This window comes from Lates calcarifer, linkage group LG11 (assembly GCF_001640805.2).
Source record: "Lates calcarifer isolate ASB-BC8 linkage group LG11, TLL_Latcal_v3, whole genome shotgun sequence".
Taxonomy (NCBI): Eukaryota; Metazoa; Chordata; class Actinopteri; family Centropomidae; genus Lates; species Lates calcarifer.
The window spans coordinates 6,573,992-6,597,352 of record NC_066843.1 but is presented as its reverse complement, the minus strand read 5'-3'; the positions used below and the strand labels follow the sequence as shown (position 1 = coordinate 6,597,352).

General features: G+C 38.2%; 1 non-coding gene across 1 annotated transcript; it reads right to left on the bottom strand.

Moving 5' to 3' along the window:
- Positions 1 to 329: 329 nt before the first annotated feature.
- Positions 330 to 401, bottom strand: trnap-agg (transfer RNA proline (anticodon AGG)). Its single transcript has one exon. It is a non-coding gene; the product is annotated as a tRNA-Pro (tRNA).
- Positions 402 to 23,361: the final 22,960 nt, after the last annotated feature.

Here is a 23,361-nt window from a genome sequence, read left to right as displayed (position 1 = left end):
CAGCTGCTTTGGTCTGTGTTCTATTTTTTATTTAATTTTTTTAAATTTACATATATTTTTCATGTTTAGTCATGAGTGGAGTAGCAGTAACTGTAAATAAACATTTCAAGTGAAATATGGTAATAGCAAAACACTGTAAAGATGGGAATACAGTTGCTCATGAACACAACTACAAAGATTCTTAATGTAGTTCAACAACACAAATGCTAACTAATGTCAGTAATGTATTTAAAAATAAGATTAATTCATCTATATTAAATTAACAGCTTATCACGTGCATGTGCTTTGTCTTTGCTGTTAATGATCATTGCTGTATTATTCCAAATAATGGGCTTGTCCGGGATTTGAACCCGGGACCTCTCGCACCCTAAGCGAGAATCATACCCCTAGACCAACAAGCCACCCATGCAATGCAGTTACTGCTGTACTTCTGATCATTTTTTTTTCATACATTATCCATATTCATAGTTGTAGCATGATAGATCCTACTGAAAACTGTTTCAGGTATTTAATACACAGAGCAGTGATCTGATGGATTAAAGATAGTCTAAGTTGTTGACATCAGTGGTGACACACATAGATTTTTTATATGTATTTTAAAGCGGTAAAACAGATTTTTGGCTTATGACTGAAATGGGGGGGGGGGGGGGGTAGCAGCTGTAGACATGGATTATACTTTATTCAGTACTAGCTGTAGACTCATATGCACTGGCAGAGTCTTGCATAAATGCAGACTTACACATCAAACAACAGAAGTCAAATACACATCAGTGAGTTACAAACTGGTGTGATGCATCAATCTAGGAACTAGCTTACTGTACTGTAAGTGTTGTGCCCAAGACACCAAATAAATAAAACAATCTTTTGCTCATTTAGTGCCACACTACCCCGGCAACTGACATCAATGGTTTTTCAAGTCAGTGTAGTGTCATTCAATTTAAAAATTCAGCCTTTTAATGAATTGTGTTTTATAGCCTGTAGTTAATCATTGTGCCCAAAACCCAGTGCAGAATTCCTCTGGAACTCTGCTGTGCAGCAACTTCTATGTTGGTTTACAAAAATATGTCTATTCCCTCTATTCATTAAAGTCGAATATATCATGCAGAGACATAGCAAGGAATTCTGGGATCCCTGAAAGAATATTGCTCTGGGCCCCGCTTAATTAATTCATACACCCTACTATGATTTTTATGGTCCCTCTCCAGCTGTGGGCCCCTAATATTATCCCCACCTTTCACCCCACTCTATTTGCATTGGCCTTTTCCCAGATACAATCTTTAGGATTCAATTAGGGAATTATTGGGCATGTTGAATTTGTACATGATAAAAGCCAAACATTACAAAAAACATAGAAAAGTCAGAACTTCTTTGAAAAATATTGCAAAAGAAATATTTCTGTTTCTCTGTAGCATTTGTTTCCAGACGACTGGAAGACTAAATAAATAAATAAATAAAAAGTGTCATGTCAGGAGCTCTTTAATGTAATGCCTTCTTGCATTATTGTGCTAGACAGAAACACATTGTGCTGTGCCATATTTTGGAAATTTAGGATTATGTAACATTTGGATGAAAACATACTAATACCAATACAATTCACTAGTAGAAAGTAGAGAGTGCCTTCCAGCATCATGAACTTGAACATCTCTTGGCCAGAGAACAAAGAACTGCTGTACAGCCTGAGGGCGGCTCAATGAATGGGGCACAGCTTTATTGTAGTAGAGCTTTTTTTTTTTTTTTTTTTTTTTTTTTTTTTAATAATATGTAAGTCTGATCACCAGAAAATTATACTGGCTGCTCTCTCAGTGACCTTTTTACATTTTCCTCCCCATTCCTTGCGGAGGGCCACATCAGTGTGACATCACAGGTTTACTGTGATGAATCTTCTCTTGTTTCCTGTCAATGCAGAAATTATGGATTCTGTTCCTTGAAGTTTCATATAGGACACATTGCAGCAATAGCAAATTTCTAAGCTGAATAGTGGTACAGTCTGTTAAGCATAGAGTTCTGGAAACATAGACTCAGTCCTGGAGCAGTCTGGATCAATTAATATTCTTGTTTTGGTTTTGTTTGTTTGTTATGCTTATGGTGGTGATTATTTTTTTCACTGTGAATACATATGGCCTCAGTTATTTTTCACTAAGTTGAATCCTAGCCCAATTCTATATAGTTGTATTTAGACTAAAATGAAAGAGAGCAGCTTTATGACCAAAGTTTACTGGCAACTGTTCCAAAAAATGTGAGGTTTTTTGTTGTTGTTGTTGTCATTTTTACCACACAGTAACCAGTTACCAGGAAACAACATTGAGTTTTTTCATCTATGCTGTCTAAATATGGCCTTGTATCAACAGTCACTGAGTCTGTGCAAGTATAAAAGATGCTTTTCTTGTCAAAAACAGCTGTTTTTCCAGTGTGTATTTACAATAAATCTTGACATTGTGTAGCTGAAGTGTAAAATATTATACCTTTTGCAGCTTTAAAAAAATCAATTTAAGAAAAATGCATGTTAACCTGCGAGTGGGTGCAAAGGTTGCAGGCAGATCAGCTTAAAGATGCAAAGCTTTTAAAATGTGAGAAATGTTGTGTACGTGTTAGGGAAATCAGTCTTTTGCTCTCTAACCTAAATGTATCCCTCTTTAGTACCATTAATGCTTTTAGTGTTTTAAAACACTGAGGAAATAACTTCAGTTTACACATGATTCCTTTATCTGCACTCAATGTCTTTCATTTTCATTCATTAATTTCTCCACCATAGCTTCAGTATTTGCTCATTTCACTGCTGTTGTGAGTTACCAGAATATTGGGGAAAAAAGCAGTTGAAGTGAAAGATAACAGTCAGTGAAAGGACATTTTGTGCTTTTGTTCTCAGACTGTAAATAGACTTTGTCTTGCCAAGTCCCTCTCTGTATTATTTGCTTTGCCCCTGTCAGGCCCTTTGTTGTTTCATAATGCAGCTCTACAATGCTACTACACCAGTCACATATGCATCAGTAGTCTCCAGTGGGAGTATTGTTATGTAAATGCATTTTAATGGACTTCCCTCTGAACAAGTGCACTGCTACTGGTGTCGGAGATGTATCAAGGAAACAGAGGACATTATCTCCCTTTGTTTAAATGCTGCATTATTAAAACACTTAAAAAAGTAAAACATACAAACTGAGTAAATGTATGTTACTTTTACAATCCACAGTGTTTTAAAAAAGTTAAGTATTGACAAGAGATGCTCCAAAACATTGAAATGAAACTTTCTAGAAACTATTTATTAAACCAGTTAAACTAAAAATTATATATATTTATTCTAATCAGTTAGAATATTAAATGCACTAAATTGTTTTGTTTCGACACTCAAGAGTTTATACTTGTTGGACCTCTTAGCTTTTAGGCACTCTCAAATAGTTCTGGTCATGCTAAATTCTGAAGTAATTAAAACAGACGAGACACGCAGAATGGTTTTCAACAAAATGACATTGTCGTATCTGCATAAGACAGGGGAGTGAATTTGTATGAACGGCTGGAACAGGTAAATAAAAACCTTTGATTTCATTTCAGCTTGAGTGTTTCTTAACAAAAGAGACATGGCTAAAAGAAAGAAAATGGATATCAAAATGGAAAATTCCCAGGCTGTTTAATTGGATGGCCACTTTTACTTAACTTATCTTTGCAGCCCAACTCATTCACTGGAAGTGAGCATTTCCAATTAGAGAAAATAACTATTTCTTCTCGGTTCAAAAACATGTCTTTCAGTGTGGTATTTAGCTACGATAGCATGTACCAGTGAAAACAAATAAGACACTCTGTAGTGTCCTCCCTTAACCCTGCTCATGTCTGTCAAATGTGCTTGTAAACACACATATACTAATATCATATTTCCAGGTTTATAAGACACATATGTCATTCAGAATCACACTCATCTGAAAAAAAAATGTTTGATAACATAAAACATACACTTATTTATAGCTCAGAAAAATGATTGTGGCACAAACAGCCACCCTGGAGATCATCTCTAAGTAAGTCAATAAGACATGAATCATGATGAACGACATTTTAAATGGCACGCTGTTACAATCTTAACAATATTGCAAGCTGAGTTAAGAACAAATGATTTCATCCTGTATAGCCTCAGAATAATGGAAAAAGCTCCTACATTATTGCCCATTTTTTCCTGGAAGCTATAGAGACTGACATTAATCCCAACTGTCTGTAAAATTGAAGCAATAAAAACCACAAGCAGTGGCATCAAATTTCGCCGTGGCAATGCTCCTCAAAAATATAGATCCACAGACAAACAATGATATACTTGATTGTTTCAGTAAAGATTCCTGGACTCTCTGCATTCCCTTTGTTGTACATGAGAGAGACATTACACCAATGGTAGAATATGACCTCATTTGCTGCAAAGAGGAAATTTAATTAACAGAGCAAACAGCATCTGCCAATATGCCTCCGTAGAGACTGCAGAGGATAAGAAATACCTTTCACAACAAGAACCTGCAATACTGTCTTAAGACTGGACCAACAGTCGTGCACATAGCGCCAACCCTCTACGATGCTCTATATTCACAGCGTTAAAACACCATTAACTGAGATTCAGTGAAATGGTTCACCATACACACCATAACCATAACGTGCAAAGGATCATAAGGTCATGAAAGCTGCATGAGTAGAGTTTAGAGAACAAGAGCCAACAGCTCTTGCGTCTGTGCTTCAGCAGCAGAGTGACTAAAATCTGTAATATCATCTCTAGTGTTAGCAGCCTTTTTTGTCTTAACTTGTAAAACTGCTCACTTGACTTCATTGCTGTTCTTTTCTATGCGTGTTGTGCCAAAGTAAACTGAAAATCCTCAGAGGAGCCATATGTGTATTTTTTTAATCCAATGTAGTTCATCTCGTGGCCAAACTTACTTTAATACACATACTAATGACAACTGTATTCACACTTGTGCAGTAAATTTAAGGAGATACACTACATGCGCACACTCATATACAGGCAGGGGACTGAGCTGATACAAAGAAAAAAGAGTTGGGAACAAATAAATGAAAACTGATTTCATATCAGTTGAGTGTTTTTTAAAGGTCAGCTCCACTACCTAAATACAAAGCACAGCAGTGCTGTCACACTCAAATTGATTGGCAGGTCTTTCGATGCCCCAGAAAACAAAATAAATAAATATTCATGTCTAAATAAATAACAATGTAAAAAAAAACAAACAACATATTTAGTTATTATTTACTAAAAGTTCAAGACTAAAGATCAGATTTGATTGACAGATGCCGAATAATCATCCAGTCATAATATTGTGATTCAGATGGTGCTGAATCCTAGTTGGTCCAATTTTTCCACCTGAGCCCCGCCCACTTCAAACCAGTGAGAAGAGCCCAAAGTAAAACACAAATATAGGAATCTCTCATGTAAAATAACGATAACTGCACATGTTGGCTGAAAATATTGTATTTGTGTAAGATGCCATCACTCGAGATAAGAAGTCAGTTGACAAAATTATTCTCTTTAGTACAGTGATGAACACTTAACAACAACTAAATCCATCTTAAAATGGTCATTGATATGGAAAATATTTTGTAAATATGGCATAACATCTCCAACTCCAATCAGTTGGTGAACTCTTATTTATCACAATTAACAAATACTTCCATTATAAATGTGAATTTAGCTCAAATTTACGTATATTTTAGACTTGGCTAAAGAACCAGAAAAACAGAGCAATCAAAGTAGACATTTTCTTTCTGTCTGGCTAATTGGACAGCCATTTTTCCTTTACACTTTCCTCCAGCAAATTCAAGTAAAGTGAACATATATAGTCCATCCATCCATCCATCCATTATCTATACCACTTATCTGTGAGGGTCACGGTGGTGGTGGTGGTGGGGGGGATCACCAGTTCTTCGCAGGACATATATAGTCAAGTTTAAAGAGGTAGAGATACATTGAATTAATGCATCACCTTTGAGTTTTGCTAATGACTATAGGTGCTATTTTGACCTTTCTCTGCCTTTACAATGTGCTAACATCTCACAGCCTGTGTGAAAACAACACCTTCACATGGCAAGTAGCAATATAGAGGTTGTTGCTCCATTACACATCCAGCCCATTCATGGTTATGATTATTATTCCTCATTTTGCTCTGCCTGAGACTTAAAACACTTCTAGGGAGGACTAGCTTCACTGGTATCCTGATGGTTGAGTGGACTGATTTGTTTGCCCAGGGAATTGTTCATGTGCTGTTAAGAACTAATAAAATACACAAGGAGCGTGGACTGCTTGGTGTGGAAACACATCATCTCCTGTCAGAATAAAAGGGAACAATAGACACCCCAACTAAATGTCACAATATCTGTGTTTTTTCTCTAATTCTTAATCTTTACTGCAACAGCGTAATTGGTTTCTGTGATATTAAATTCATAGCTAAAGTGAGCAGCATCCAAACTTCAGTAAACAATTTTAAGCCTAATTTGGTATGAGACATGACTGGCCCAGTGGCAGTGTGCAACTCCAATTATGATAAGGATTAAGCACATGCAATCAAAAGATGGAACAAGATAATGTGCAAAGATACATTTGGCAAGCAAGCAATTAATTGGAGAAGCATGACACCCTACCTGCAAAAGATGAGGCAGAAGATGATGTTTCAACACTTCAACATTATTAATGGCAAGGACTACTGATTTCTCCCTGTTCCTGTGAATTGGCCGCTGTCGTCACAGGAAAAGGCCTGTCTGTATGATTTGGAGGAGCCAGACGGAGCTGTCAGGGAGTCCACTGCGTTTGGTGCTCACTGTCTGTAACTGCTGTCTGTGTGCCTAGTGAACCCAAGAGGCAGAAAATGACCGAGTTCACAAGTTGATTAATGAGTGTGCTGCCACCAGTTGTCAAAATCTGACACTGATTATGAAGCCTCAACCCCTTTTTATGAGGCAAAAATAAAATACTGTATCCTTTGATGAATCAATTTAGTGCAGAAATTGGTTATAATTCACACAGACTGGTTGGGAACCCACGTTTAAGGTAATATATGCTGCCTGGGCGCTAAAGCAAATAAAATCAGGAGGTTTCGCTGATGTGAACTCTGATCCTGACAGGCTGAAAATACAGTGACAGATCTAGTATTCACCTCACTGGAGAAGTGGTTTCAGAGTTGTAGTAGTGATGATAACATATGTTGAATCTGTTTGGCTGCTGACTGTCCAACTGTTAGGAGAGATGATGAGATTAATTAGGAGTGGGATGGCTACTGAGGGAGAGATGAAGCTGTCATTATACAGTAGGTGTTGAGTAATGATGACTGCCTTGTCTTTATCCTCGGCGAGACTGTCTTCACCGCGCTTTTAACTCCAACCCAATTAATACCCCAGGTAAACAGGCTCCTGCTGCGGTCACGGGCTCTTTCCTCCTGAGATTACCAGTGAAATGAAGCTGTACATTTTATCTGTGCATCATGGTTGGAAAGTCAACTTGACAGAACATGGGGCACTTGATAAACAGTCTATCTAGGGCACACACTGTATAGCAGGTCTCTTGGGGGGGGGTTGGCAAAACCCAAGACATTACAGAGAAACCCAAAGCAAATTATCCTGACATGGATGAAACAATAGCAAATTGGACAAATGATATAATTTGAGTCATATAGGCCCCAGCAGAGTCTGGTTGTTTCTTGCACTCGGAGGGATTTGGAAACAAGAATAGTGTTCGATGGTAAAGGTCAGGAAACAAAGGTGGCTCCCTGCATGGTTTCCATAGTAGGAAGACATGGCGTCCCTGTGAAACACCCCCACCACCAAATATATTCATTATTATCTTCCTGTTTTGTAATGTGCATCACATAAGAGGAATACTGCTTTCATTATTTAGAAGTGTTTCCTTTGGTCTTTGCTCAAAATACAAAGAGATTTGGGGTTTTGGGGGATTGTCAAAGGTGCCATGCAGGAGGCAGAACTGTCTCATTTTCTACACACCATAAATCATTTTTTGTATATTTCTGACACCTACCACTGCTCCTCACCAACGCTGCTACACCATACCTTTAACTGTCCTGTAGCTACAAGAAATATACCAAATATCACATCCTGAAAGATCAATTCACAGTATGCCTTCTGATTCCAACATGGTACCTCTCCACTCGTCCAGCTAATTAGACTTGATTAACCATAAGGGAATGGAATGGCTTAAATGTGACTTTCCACTTGAAAATCAATTACCTTTTTTGAGTCAGAGGAACAAATGTGTTAAATAAGTTCAGGGGGACAAAGGTCTCTATGGGATATAAAATTCCTCAACTGGTGTACGGGTGTCTCTTTGGTAAGGAGGTGGTAGGATGGGGAAATCTTAGTCTAGACTGAGTGTGCACTTTTCAGCAGGAGGGAGCCGCAGTGAGTCATTAATCACCCGCCACTGACACTGAAAACCTTCTGCCCCTCATAAGGGCAAAATAACCTCTAACAATGAGAGGAACTAAGTGGCCAGAGACAATGGGATATTGCGTGCTAGTTTATGTTCCTCTCATAAGCAGCCCAGCCAGCCTCAGAAGATGGAGCAGCCATTTGATGCAGCTCCCTGACTGTACACAGCAGCGGGGAGGGACATTACATGGTCGGCCTCAGTGAAGCGGCCTACAGATTCAAAGTGCACAGTGGAACGTGTTGTCGTTTCTCACAATGAAACTGACCCTCGGCAGCATCATTACATGCACATTTGGAGCCAGGAAAAAAACAAGATATCACAACAAGAAAACTGTCGAGTTTAATGGCACAAAAAGCGTTAAAATATTAAACTTCAGCTAAAGTCAGTGACCATTCGCCATTGCAGCCACGACACCCGTCTTGTTTTGTACTTTTGATCTATTGCCACAAGCAGAGATGAGATGGAGGAAGTGTTTAGATCATTTACTCAAGTACAAGTAGCAATGCCACACTAAAAAGAACCAATTTAAGTAGAAGTCCTGTATTCAAAATGTTACTTTAAGTGGCTATGTATCAAATAACAACATAAGGAAAAACTGAATGTGAAGGGGTCACTTCCAGTGATGAACCTACAGAAAATTGCTACTAGAATCTAAAGCTCCCTGCAACTTTATAGAGCTTTATATCAAGTTTTAGCTCATTGTTTAGCTGGCCAGCCCACCACTTTGCTGTTTGTTTACTCTCACCACTCTCATAGCACAGTTTTTGGGCACAGCAGGCAGCTGTGGCAAACATGCTCTAAAAACCCACTGTACACTACCTGCTCAGCACAAAACAGCAGACATACACAGTGCAGCCAGATAGTTCCATAAAGAAATGGTAGAACCCAAAACAAAAACAGAGTGAGCTGGATGTGTAAATGGCAAGTGGCCAAAAAAATCTGCAATTTCAGGTTTAAGTGTACATATGTAAACATTGTTAGCAAAATGTACAACAAAAGTAACTAGTAAAAGTCAATAGATTATTATTACCTTTATTAATAACATTATTATACTTATGTAGCATATAATAGCATTTTACCATTGTTGAGGTGGAGGCGACAACACCCAATGTGTAAAACTGTCAATGTGATGTTACACTGGCATCATTATGCCATAAAATGATTAGACAAATATGATGTGTTTATTGGTGAGCTTTAGAGGTGATGGTAAGCAGATCTTGTTCTCTTTGGACAGAACTAGGCTAATTGTTTCCCCCTGTTTCCATTCTTTGTGCTAAGCTAAGCTAACCAGCTGCTGGCTTTATCCTTTTATTTAACAGATATGAGACTGGTGTCAGTCTTCTCATCTAAATCTCTGCCAGAACAAGTGAAATTTCAAACAGTTCCTTGATTATTTGCGTAAATGTACTTAGTTACATTCCACCGCTTGAGATGGATGACATTTCATTTTTCTTTTAATCATCACACTGCCAGATTTTAAAAACATTTCCATTTGCATCAACGTTGTCAAGGATTACAAAAGACTATCAAGCATTTTGTTCTCATCTGACAGCAGAGGTGAATGATACTGAATTTCAACACTCTCATATTTATCATTTCCCTCACCAGTTTAGTCTGTATTAGTGACAGCACACAGCTGTCACCAGAAAACAAAAGAGCTGAGTTTGTTCTGCTCCCTAAATTGTGTTGTCAGTATCATCATACTGCACTCCTCCGGTGAGAATAAACTGCGAGGGAAAATGACAGATTTGACAGAGTGGGACACCAGGATGATTTTCATGGAAGATGTTGTACTACAGTGACATAGTGAAAAGCTTATTTGATTATAAATCCTCAAGCGCACAGTTGTATGTACCCACAAGTCAGTTTGTTTATGACTAGCTGGAGAAACAGTATCTTGTTTGAATATTTGCTCATGCTTAGTAATTCCCACATTTAATAGGAGTGATTTGTGACTTTTAGAAATTTAGAGATGTTAGTCTTTGCTATTGATTGTATTAGTCTACATGTATATCACAGGAATTTGGCAGCTGAGACCTGAGTGATTAAAAGAAAAAAAAGCCCTAAGAAATGGGACCTTCAGCTATAACACACATTTGCATCCCAGATCTCATGAAGGCCTGGAGCTGATTGATTAATAGAGACAGAGCATGCCAAGACATATCAGGGCCCCTGCGCAGGTTAAGTGGTGCTAAGATTGTTTTATATAGTCTGTGATTAGAGGATGAGGAAGGAGAGTCTGATCTCTCCGACTTGCTGACCTCCTAATCACAGGGGGTCTTTCGATCCAACCTGCCCCAACAACTTCAATCAGACACACTCGTGCGAGTTTGAAACTGGCAGCAGGGGACAGGAAACACTAATGGGGCCAGGAGCATTGTATTTTCAGATCAAATGATGATCGGAATACATATACAGGTATTTACTTTAAAGATCAGCATTGCATTGTTTACATTACAAGCTGTTGGCAAGTCTTGAGTCTGTTATCACAACTATATACAGCAGTGGGAGAAGTACTAAGATCCTTTATTTAAACAACATTTCAAATCAACATTTGAACATCTTTTCTTTTACTGTGTAACCTTGGTGAGCATCTCCAGCAAGAAGTGTGTAACTGAGTGATAAACAGCAGTTTAAACTGCTGGAAAAGGTTTAAGAAACGATTGTCACTTGCTTTAGAATAAATTGTTACTTAAGGTTAGCAGGCCATTGTTGTCATGGTTACAATAATAGACACAGTTAAGGTTGTGGAATGGTCATGGATAAAAGAAACAACATTGTCCATATGTTTCACTCAGGAGACGAACAGCAGTCTCCTGTGTCGGAGTCCTGTGTTATGTTGTGGATTTTTTTTGTGCTCTTTTTACTGCGTCACCTCACTTCCTCCTTTGCTCCCATCATAACTCCCAATCAACGGCTCATGCCTCCTCCATATGTCAGAAGACAAATCTGAGGAGTCATAAGATGATCAGTGGAGAGGGATAAAAGAAAATGGGAAAAGTCCTACTGCACAAATGCATGTTTACTTTTTGGACTTTTCTTTAGATTTCTTGCAGTAAAGACTCAAATATTTACCTCTGAAATGTAGCAGAAAATAGAACTGCTCAAAACTATACTGAGGTACACTGAAGTATTAATACTATCTAATATGAATTAGTGTAGCAGTGGCAGAAGACATGAAACTTTCTTGTGAAAGCTCCAAGTCTCAGTAATGAATGCACACTTTTTGAGCTACTAAGTGATTTAAAAAAAACAAAAGTAGTAGTTTGAAACTGAAATAGCACTTTCACCTCAACAGCACTGGTAAAATATTATTTACATGGGATAGTTGATCAGGAAATACAAAGGCTTTAAGGTTTTTCTATAATTTGCCCAGTGCAAAAACTCTCCAGAGTGCAACATAATTATCTACATCATCAAAAGCAATTATGGATGCATAAATTGAATGCATGTCTACATCCCCATTGTCCCTTGCATATTTGTCCCTTGCACAGATAACACAGCATTAACATTACAATGGAGAGAGAATAATGGAGTTGCCCAGCTGGGGTTAAAGGGACATGACAATAAGTGTGACAAGCCTCAGTCAGATGCTGGGCATAGGCAGGAAAAAAAAAAAAAAAAAAAAACTTTTCATCCCATTCAAATGTGGGCGTGTAGAGTCAAATGAATCACAGGCATCATGGCTTCAGAGATGAACTACCATGCTAAACATTAACCAGACGTCAGTGTAAACATATGGAAAGAAAGCACCAGCATTCAAATGCAATGTTTTCACCTTATGACAGTGACAAGCCTAGATAATAATGAAATAAAACTCCAAGCATTTGAACTGTAGCACTAAACATGCTTTTAGTTAATTGATTTAAAGCAATTCACTTAATATTTTTAATGACATCTAGCTGAAGGCTGATTGCACTTTTTGTACCATATGATGCTTTGGACAAGAGTCTGCCAAGTGAATGTAAAGTAATAAAGAAGAAAGCAGGCTAATATATGTTACAATTAAAATGTAATATGCTAATACATTTAATATTATAATATTATGCTAATATACAGATGCGCATACTGATGTAGATGGAGAACCTTTAACTTTACACTGCTACTGTTTGATTCTGGAGACTGTGAGGATCTTTCCCCAACCCTGACCAGGTGTTTTTTTTTTTTTTTTTTTTTGCCTGAGCTGAACTCAAACTGAAACAAACTTATTCATAGTAATGTCAGATGAGAAAGCTGTTTTATTTTTGCAGCAGTAATTTGTAGCGGTTTTGGAAGGCAATGAAAAATTATGTTGGTGTTGAGTTTGAGGAGACTGAAGTAAAGGACATAAGAACATAACATGGTCGTACCATAGTCACTTGCCTCCATGCTGCTTTCTACCATTTCTAGCTCATGACGTCTACTTTGTATTTACAGCATCTTTGGTAACACTTGTGAGTATGTTGGTAGAATCTCTAGCATCACTCTCTACTTTTGTGCTTAGAATAACTTCTCTGTTGTTAGTTGGTAGCACACCATAGGTCAGTCGGACATACTCATTTGTTGTTCACCAAGAGAAACACAATGGTTCATAAGCCTGTTTGTTGAAGTCCACATGAAACAATCCACACACACACACACAAAATGCTGTTATTTTGCCTGACAGGGACAGAAATATGCCAAACACAGCTGCTGCTTGCAATTGAATGAGCAATATATTCAATATTTTGATAACAGTGAAGGAACAGTAACTGTTTGCTATTAAATAGTAGAATTATTTTTAAGCCTCTTGAGAATCTCAGAAATAATTTTTCCCTTCTTTTATCAGAGGACCAAATTCCTCCACGGACCCTTAGAATAAAGAGTCCCAAACTGACTATTTTCAGACTAACTACAAATGATCTGAATGTAAATATTCCGACATGCTCCAGCGACTTCAAGTCAACTGTCTAATTATTTGTCAGTAGAAAACTCCAGGCTGAACATTGATTCTTTATATTTTTCCCCCCTCCCGAGTCTGCATAGATAAAGAGAAACGATCAACAGAACAAAAAACATCAATTTAGAAATGTTTAATATTTGAGCTTGTCATTCAGAAGTTGATATTTGTCAGACAGTAAAAAACACCTCATGAAATGATGGATTGTCAAACATCAACTCATCCCCCTGATCTAACAACTTATCCTCAATCAACAAGAAGTGATAAATGTCTCCAAATGCTTGATCCACGTTATTATCACAGTCTGCTGCAGTGACTCATTTTGGGCCTTTTTTCCTGAGCTGCAGTCAGCACACCAGGTCTTCTCCTCCTCAGCTGAGACACTCTGAGAATCCCTGGCAGCTCATATATCAAGGGAGATCCTCACAGCAGTACTCCTCTTCCTTTTTCAATGCACAGGGTAAGTATTTTAATTAGTTGGCTAATTGTCTAAGTAATTGGAAGACAACTTAGCTCAAAGAGTAATCAATCTCTACAGGGCTGTGTTCTATCACATCAAAGGATCTGTAATTAACACTGCAAACCATGGGATGGTCTTTGACTGAGCTCGATAGCGTGGGGGCGTATGATCACAGATAACACCGAGGTTGAGGAGACGGATCTGGGAGGCTTCCAGTGAGCATGGAGAGGTGTTATCATTTAGACACAACCAGACTCAGACCCAAACACTTTTTAAGGCAGAGACAGTCTTACTCTGGTACGCTGCCTGTGATGCAAGAGTTGCACTCTGTAAACAAAAGCCAGATAAAGCCTCTGGTTATTAAATCACGCCTGTTTGTGTGTCTCTGTGAGTGTGTGTGTGTGTGTGGCTTTTGCACAACTGAGTAGCTTTTATTTTTTTAAAATCTGGAAAACTGTGTTTTTATTGTCAATAATAATAAAAAAAAATTCAATATGATTGTCTTACTGCAAAGCTTGAATGTTCAAATGTGCATCCTCTCCTTAAATTTCCCTGCAGAATATCTGTTAGCTTGATTTTGACAACAGAATTGGCAATTCATTAAATGTTTTCATATACCGAGTATCAATTTCACTTTGCAGCAAAGCTCGCGCCAGGCATTAAAAAAATTATACATTTGGGATGAACAAGACTAATCATGTCTCAGATTCATCCATTTGAGGCCCCTTAATTTCCCTATTGTAGAAAACAAGACGTATAATGAACAATTATACATAAAGTCAATTTCAGTGTTGTGCAGAAGACTTAATTAAAATTACTAATGAAAAAAAGGACTGCTTACAGTGTGGAAGTTTACTCATCAATTTCAAAATGAGTAAATGCTTTGGCTTCATGGACGGTAATGAAAATGACCTGAATGGCAACACACTTCAATTTTTTTGTTTACAAACAATCAGTATGAGTAAAATTAGTAACCACAGACCCATCTTGTTATTCATTCTGAAAAAGAAATTTGGTATAATTGGCCCAAACTGTGGAAGGAAACGGCGTCTAAACATCAACACCATTACATTATTCTGGGACAACATATCACATTATCAATTAACAAATGTATTCAAAATGCAGAAATGGATGTCATGCTTGTGGCAGCGGCCTAAAATGGATAATTATGATGAAACATCCAAAGGAGAGGCAGTCATTGGAAGACATGATATTCCCTGAAGTGATCCCCCTCCCCCCCCTCTGGCCCCCACGCTCCCCGCCGCAAGGCACAATCCGCGCAGTGGCACTGACAGATTGACAAATAAGGTTAATAAGTACTTTCCACCTCTCCTAAAGGCTAATCAAATATTAATCCTTGAGGTGTGGTCAGCAGGAAAAAAAACAACAACAAACATTTGGTAGAGGGGAATTGATCGAATTGATTCTCTCTCGTGATGCTCAGGGCCGGGGAAGCAGAGGAGGAAGAAGAAGAAGAAGAAGAAGAGGAGGAGGAGGAGGAGGAGGAGGGGTGGCGGGTGTTGAGTTGGAACTGTAGGAATTCATTTCAGGCTGAGAATGGACAAATATTTGGATATAAGCGCTTAAAGCAATTTCAATTTTTAATCCATCTCCACATTCTGGTGGCTCAGTGGGTGCAGTTTATGTGCCACATGCTCATAGCATTGTGGGTGTGAATGTGGCTCGTGACCCCTCCCACCCACACCCACACACCCGCCCACCCAAAAACAATAGTTTTTATGTAATTCTCCACCATCAGCCTTTTAACAGAAATGAGTTTAGTCAGTGGAATATAACATAAAAACATATGGTCTTTATAACAGCCACCTTGTGCACACACAGGGGCAAGAATCGAAAAATGGGGCCCTTTAAAAAACATACTATTGGTGACAAATTTGAATTTTACACAAATCCCCCCCCCCGAACAGTTTTCACTAATCGGAAGCCTCGGGACATCTCGAGGCCTAGTGGACCGTGTGTGTGAGCAGAGCCACACACTCATGTACTGATAGGGCAAAATTGGATCCAGTGAGAATGCAAAGAAGCTTATCAACCAACACTTCCAGGCAGTGCTCTCTGCAAGAGCATATGTCAACATCATTTATTAGATGTGGCCAGGGACTAAATTATGTATGATCACAAAACGAAAAAAAAGGGGGGGAAATAGGATCACTCGCAGCAGGTGGATAGAATAATATTTGGAGAGAATATGAAATTATTAATGGAGGCCCTTAAGGGAGAATATTTGTTAACATTAACTGGTGAGTCATTTGTAATGCTTTGAGTGTATAATTAATCATATTGGACATTTCGGAATCATAGATAGAGTTAAGTGAATCTTTTATTTGCTCTCCTGTTTTGAGAGGTGTGATCCATATTATTACTGTCACATATAGTATTGCTATGTTAATGTGTACTCATACAACAAGAAGTAAATCAAGCGTTCCCAAACTGCATCCAGTAATTTTTTATTTTTATTTTTTTTAAAAAGCAAGTGGAATTTAAAAACCTGTTAACTGTATTTCCTTCACTCCAGCCAAACATATACTAAGTAGCTTTAATATTGCCAGATGAGCAATCTCTCAAGCAAAATACTCTTCAGAGATACTATGTAATTGACTCCACATCTAACAGTATGGAACAAATCCCACTAGCAGAGGGAGTTGACAAATTGCATTAAAAACACTCAATTGGGCCAGGATTGGATAGAAGCTCATGTTCCTCCTTATCCCATTAAACATGAAACAGTTTAATCTCTAAAACTTGCTGACATACGGGCGAACGCTTAAGCATGCAGCTTGTATTTGATTTGTAGAAGGAAATCAAGGTACAACAACATGGCCTCTGAACTACTGTATGCTCCTGTGTGTGTGTGTAACGCATGTAGACAAGAGCAGACTTTACAAATGCCTCAACATAGAAACAGCATTATTTTAATCGTCAATTACAACATTGTTTAACAGCGGAGCAGTGGCGGAAAAACCGTAAGCATGCATATCATTTGTTTCAGCCTGCTTAAAGTGGGCAGTATTAAAGAGACTCAAACTGTCAAATCATCCAAGTTTCTTCTTCAATAGCTTACCCGATTTGAACATGTTCCGCTTCTTTTCATGACATGTAAACAGGTTTTGACATGGGTCTAGTTAAATGTGTAAGACATGCTGAAAAAAAGGAAAGGGAAATGCCTGTGCAGAAAAAAAGCCCAAACCTGTCAACACACAGTACCTGCTTTAAATCTGTTCCCCATTTCAGGCAATCTGTGGGAACCAGGCCTGTGGAGTCTAATCCTGTTTTCATCCGTACACCCCTTCTCCAACTACCCCCCCCCTTCATCTGTATCACACTTTCAATTCCACTTGCTGGTGCCTTTGTGTGATTTTCATTTGATCTTGCTTTTAAAATTCAAAATCTATTCAAGGTTTTTTTAGTTGGATTCACGCTGTTGCCGTGAAGCCCTATTTATGGTCTAGATTTGGAATTGCAAATCAAGAGTGTGTGATTTAGGGGGAATGGAAGTCCAAAATTCCCTGGCATCACCTTTTATGATTCTGTAGGTTTAAAATGTTAACAAGGGTGTTTTAGCAAGCTGATTTGTGCAGTATCAGCCTGTCTCTGGCTGTGTGTATATGTGTGCTTGTGTGTGTGTCTGTGTGTGTGTGTGTGTGCATAGGACTCCCTCTGATTGCAGCAGACAATAATCATGGTAAACTTACTCTTATTTACTGAGTCTGTGGCACAGAGGCGCTATGGTGTTTTTAATTCTGAGGTCTAGACACACCCTGTGTCCCACATCCATCGCACTGTAAAGCACACGCCATACTCGTGTTGACAAAAAAATAAGAATGGCATTTATTTTTTATCAGACTTTTGTCAGTGCACGAACAAACAGCAAATCATCTTTCAAACCTAAAAAGTACAAATCACATTTTCTAAGGATTTCTTTGTTTCCAAACTATGATTTTTTGAAAAATGAAACTTATCTGGTTTTACATAACTTCTCCATTTGCACACATACTGACATCTTAAGATATTTTATCAATGTTTTCAGTAGAAACTCAACCAAACAACAGACCAGATTTCAAGTCTGAGAACTTAAGAAACAGCAGGTAAAAACAGATGGGACATTGTTGTTTCATTTATTTAATTATTTCTGAATGGTGACCAAAGTTTTTCCATCACTACTTTTTTTTTTTTTTTGTAGCTTTGCATAGTGTCTTTTCATACTCTAACTCAACATGTGGGTACACACCATGATGCATCACAGCTCCTGAAACTACAGATATTGAGGCGACTGAGCAATGAACATACTCGTCATTGAGATGTTCTGCACTCATACGCCTGATGATTGCTGTCTCCAAAGTCTCAAGAAGCTGGAGGATTTGTAAAACTGAATGAGGACAATGAAACTAAATCACCAAGATAACCAGATAGAGTATAAACACACAATATCTCAGATGACTGCTGAGAAACAACCTTTTCATTTCAAACAGTGCTGCTAAATGTCAGCATAAATTGCATAGAGTTGTTTGGGAGAGAAACATGTACAAGTGCAAAAATTTTGAATTCTTTCATCAGAAGTGTAAAACACTTATATATCCATGCACAGTTTCACTGATACAGGAGAACACTGTGGTTTGAAAACATAACAAAAGCATTAGCATCCAAGAGAGCATGCACTTTGGATTGATTTTTCCCTCAGACTTAACTCTGGCATAATAGTGATACCAATGGGACAGTATCAATATCGACCAAATTAATAACTTCCCCACTGTGAAAGATCTCAGGCTGTGCTGCATCTGTATCTATTCAGAATCCATAAGAAATAGTGGGAAAACAAACTTTGGATCTATTGAATAAATTCCTATGAGCTATTTATGCAAAGAAATTTAATATTGCTTGCAGACACTCTCTTCCACTCTGCAAATAAATGGTTACTTCTGAGCTCAGATAGGACTCTAAAGAGCACATCCGTAAAGAATCCACGTTTGGCCGATTCATATTCCTGTATCGTGTACGCTAACATTAAAAAGAGATACACTTGGTTGTTTTTCAAATGTCAAGGCATAATAAACAACTGAATGTGTTTATGCGAGTGTTTCAGCTCAACAGTATGTTGTCTATCTAAAGCATGAGCTGCTCTTGAAGTCATGTTTGTTTTGGGATAAGTTATAACTGATAATCGCATTATGGGAAAAACAGCATATCTGCTTATCAGAGGACATTATTGCCCTACTTGATGCCCAGTCAGGGATTTAGGTGCAGCATTATGAACTCAGCCCCAACAAGCCCCACTTCCTGTGATTATCTGACACAAGGTGCTGACAGGCGCTCACTGTTGACATTTCTGTTGATATTGGCAGTGAAAAGGACAGCAACGGCGGAGACTTACAGCGCGTACAGGGACTTACCCAGTTGTATTTTCCTCTTTGTCGGCCTGTGTTGTAGGACTTAGCGTATCATTGGCAGTTGAATGAGCTGTGGTACTGACCTGTCGTGACAGACCAGAATCATGCATCAGGAGCTGTTTTGTCTCTGTCATCACAGTTGTGTGGTCAGGCCTGACATCTGGAACAGCTGAAACATCACAAATGCAAAACGTAAAAGCCCCATTGTAGAGCTGCATGTCAAAAAGTAGTATGTGTAATGGATAGAGGGCCACGGTGTCACTGTTTTTTTTTTATGTTGCCGTCTGATCCTAACCTGATTGGTTTCTGCTAGAAGATATTATTAGAATAACACAGACCCTACTTACCATAAAATAACGGGTGAGGTTAATGGCAAATGATTTGTTGCATTAAAACCACAGTTTTTGCATCTCCCTCTCTTTTTTTGCCCTAATGGATTTTATTTTACTGAATATTCTCTGAAAGCATACATAATTCTGTATGAAAGCAAATCTATTTTTCATGAATACAAAGCAATATTAAAAGCACAACTTAAGAGACTATGAATTAATAATTTTGTATTACCAAACATGAAAAATGCACAATTAAGACGCATTTTTTCACACCTTCCTGTGTGGTGACTTAGAAAATTCTATACTTTATTATATTATACATCATCTGTACAAATCTGTAGTTGCTTAGTACACAGTCCTCACAAACATGTAACACAGTTTATATGGGGCATATATGAAACATGAAAGTTACAATAAACGTTCACAACAAGTTCATCAGATAGCAAAAAAAAAAAAAAAATGCATTTTACTAAGTAAAAATCAGCATCTGGCGTCATTACTAGTATGATTATGTTATATCACATCAGTGCTGTTAAGACTGCATCCACAAAAACATGATATTTGAGTTAATGCTTTTCCTGAAATCTCCAGAGAATTGGGTAAATTCCGGAGTCCCATACCACATATTAATTACACCTAATTACTCCTACCTGTGACATCACACTTTGCAGCCTGGTATCACCAAATGGCGTGTGAATAACACTCCAGTTTCCTCAAGTCATTTTTTGTGTTATCACAATGCTGTCATTTCACGCTTCATCATCTCTGTACCCCTAACCCTTCCCCTCCCCCCAACCCTTATCAAAACACCATTAAATGACAGAAACCCTAAAATGTATAGACATGACATAAAATATCCTGATAGTGGCATGCTACTTCTATGCAATCCCATGAGATTACATTATACATTGAGCTTAAAGGATACATTTTGTGATATTCTACATTTTTATAATTGTCAACAAATATCAATAAAACACCAAAACCATCAATACGTTTGTGTAGCTCTCAATACGCAGCCCGAGGCCCATTTGAAAGGCCTTTAATATATATACATTCTCAAGTTGCTCAAACCGGAGGAAACATTTGTTGGGCTATTTTCAGCCACTGACTTCACAAGAGTGCACCAGCAAATATTACCACAACTGGATGGTATATCTGAAATTGACTTGAGAAAAAAAAAAACTGTACTGCACATGTTTGTCATTATAAAGACTCATGTCAGTCAGCGCAAGAGACTGACTGATTGAACTGTTTTTTTAGTTTCTGAAGTGGATCTCTGTGGCACAGAGAAATACACAATATCAGGCTTTAGATACACAGATGATACTTGTTAGTACGATAAATTCATTGTTGGTTTTGGTCTTTTCATGGGATTTGCTGACAATAAGAAAACCAGACTGGCACTCAGTAGAGCACATACCTCAGCCAAGGCCAAACAATCCTACATGTCTGTCTAGCTCTTATAATAGAAAAATAAAAGGGAAAAGGGTGTAGTCTGATAAAATGATTCACATGTCATATCTGCCACTTTAACTGGATCTGCACAAAAATTTAATGGGTACTTCCCTGGCCTATAACCCCATCCCTCCACTAAGTTTGGTGCAAATCGGTTCAGTACTTTTTGTGTAATCCTGCTGACAAATAAATAAACAAACCAACAGGCACTGAAGAAAACATAAGCTCCTTGGTGGAGGTGAATATAGAATATAACCAGACAACTCACATCACATCAATAACACCTTCAAACTCTACTCCATAACAAGCTAACAGGACAGTTTTAGCTTCAAACAGTCTCAGCCCGTTTGGAAAGTGCACTGGACCAAGGACCAGAGATTAATTGACACTCATAGTTCTTTGTTTGAATCAGCAGTTTGAAATATTAGCAAGGTTGTACCAGTAGCTATGGATGGCATATCATTTGTGCCACCACAGCCTTTGCTGTCTTTCTATAAAGCACCTATCTTAATACACTTACAGCCTATCTTACTTTAATGGCTGCTTTATACATACATTCAGTATAGTCTGTCACCAAGCTTTTCCTAGCTGAATCACATACAGTAATGGCTGTGGCACTGGCTTTTCCCATGACATTTAGAGGTTAATTTGCACTGGTTTCATGGTCGTTTATCAATGGAAGGTTCAGAAATTAGCATTCACCACGCTTTTTATTGACAGAAGTGTTTAATAACCCATCAAATCAAACAGGATGGTCAGCCTGGAAGTGGCTTCCACGCAGAGAAAATACACTCCATTCAAACTACATAAGTTCTTAGTATGTGATGACTGAACTCATGATGCTGAGGCCTGGACGTTTCTGTGAATTAATTTTAGGTAAATCATGTTAAGCATTGTGACAGACTTGAGCCAGAAGTGAAGCTTTGCGGTAAATATTCTGTAGGAAAGTGATGTCTGATGTAGGGCTAATGTGTGTGGAGGGATTTACAGAAGACAAACCTGCATGAACTGCTTTGATCCAGATGAACCGGGTCAGTGTAGTGGAGATAGATGAGGGAAGAGGTAGGAGAGGTTTCTTGCTCTCACCACAGGTTTCCTTTTATTTTGACATATTTACAGCCTCGCTCAATCCATCTTTTTTTTTTCACCAATATAGCATGTTCTGCCCGGCACACTGCCTGAGATTTACAGTTTTTCTCCCCATTTCCTTTCACATCCCCATTCCCCAACTTTGTCACATTCTTTTGAGCAGGAGTGAAATTGTCTACTGGTTGAATGAATGATGAGGCAGCAGAGGAGGTATTGTGGTTACAGAACAATGTACCATGTTCACAAACATCTATCACATTTGGAGAGAACTTATTCATCAGACTAAGTGCTAGTAGTGGCTGCTAAAACCGAAGCAAATCATGTGCATTTTTTTGTCTAGGAAATTAGTTCAAGCCCGTAAAATACACTGCACATAATTTTTTGTGATCTCCTTTATAATTCCCAGTTTCCTCCTCCACCCTTATCTTCCTCTAACCACTGTTGTGCTCGAATGTGTATAATTTCACATCCACAGATTCACACGGCATGTCACCAACTCAGAGTGAAATATACTTATGTTCAAAGGAGTCCTAATGTGGAGTGATGGGGGGGCCTACAGTAGCCTCAGAACCGTTGACACACAGCTGTCTTTGCTGTAAATCTTGCAAATCCACTTAAAAAAAATGAGGAAAAAAAACCTCTCTCATGAGATTTCTTTGACTGGTAAATTGCTTCAGCTCTGGAAGTAAGTGTAGAAAGAATCTTCATGTGTACACAACTACAGAGAAAATTATTTTAGTTCAGTTGAGAATGGCAGTCAAAGCTACAACTGCAGTGCTAATAACACGGGCAATTCTTTCAGATTACATGTGTGTGACCAAATGTAAATAAGTAAACAAATCTGACTTCTAACGTATAGTTACTAGACAAGGTTAATCCTGCAGGTTAATAAATACAATGCATTCCCCTCTTAATAGCACGCAGGGCCTTGTCAGAGTTCCTTTATCTACAAGCTTTGTCTGTGAGGCCATTATATAATTATATCATTGCATTTGTCATTTGAGTTCACCCTTGGGGTGAAGAACAAATTAAAGCAGTGAGTATGTTAGCTTTATAAGCAGAATGTCTGCAACACAAACCACAACAAAAGTTCATATTTTCTGTGTAATGAATGTTACATTATTTATATTATGAATTATGGATGAACTTGTGCAGACCTGCGCAGCCCTGAATAGGATGGCTTGTAATCAATCCTTGTCTGATGGACCTCTCCAACAAACAGTTATTAGTGGTTACTCTGTCTCAAGTCTGCTTGGGAAACGCTAACTAACTGCTACAGAGCAATAATAGGA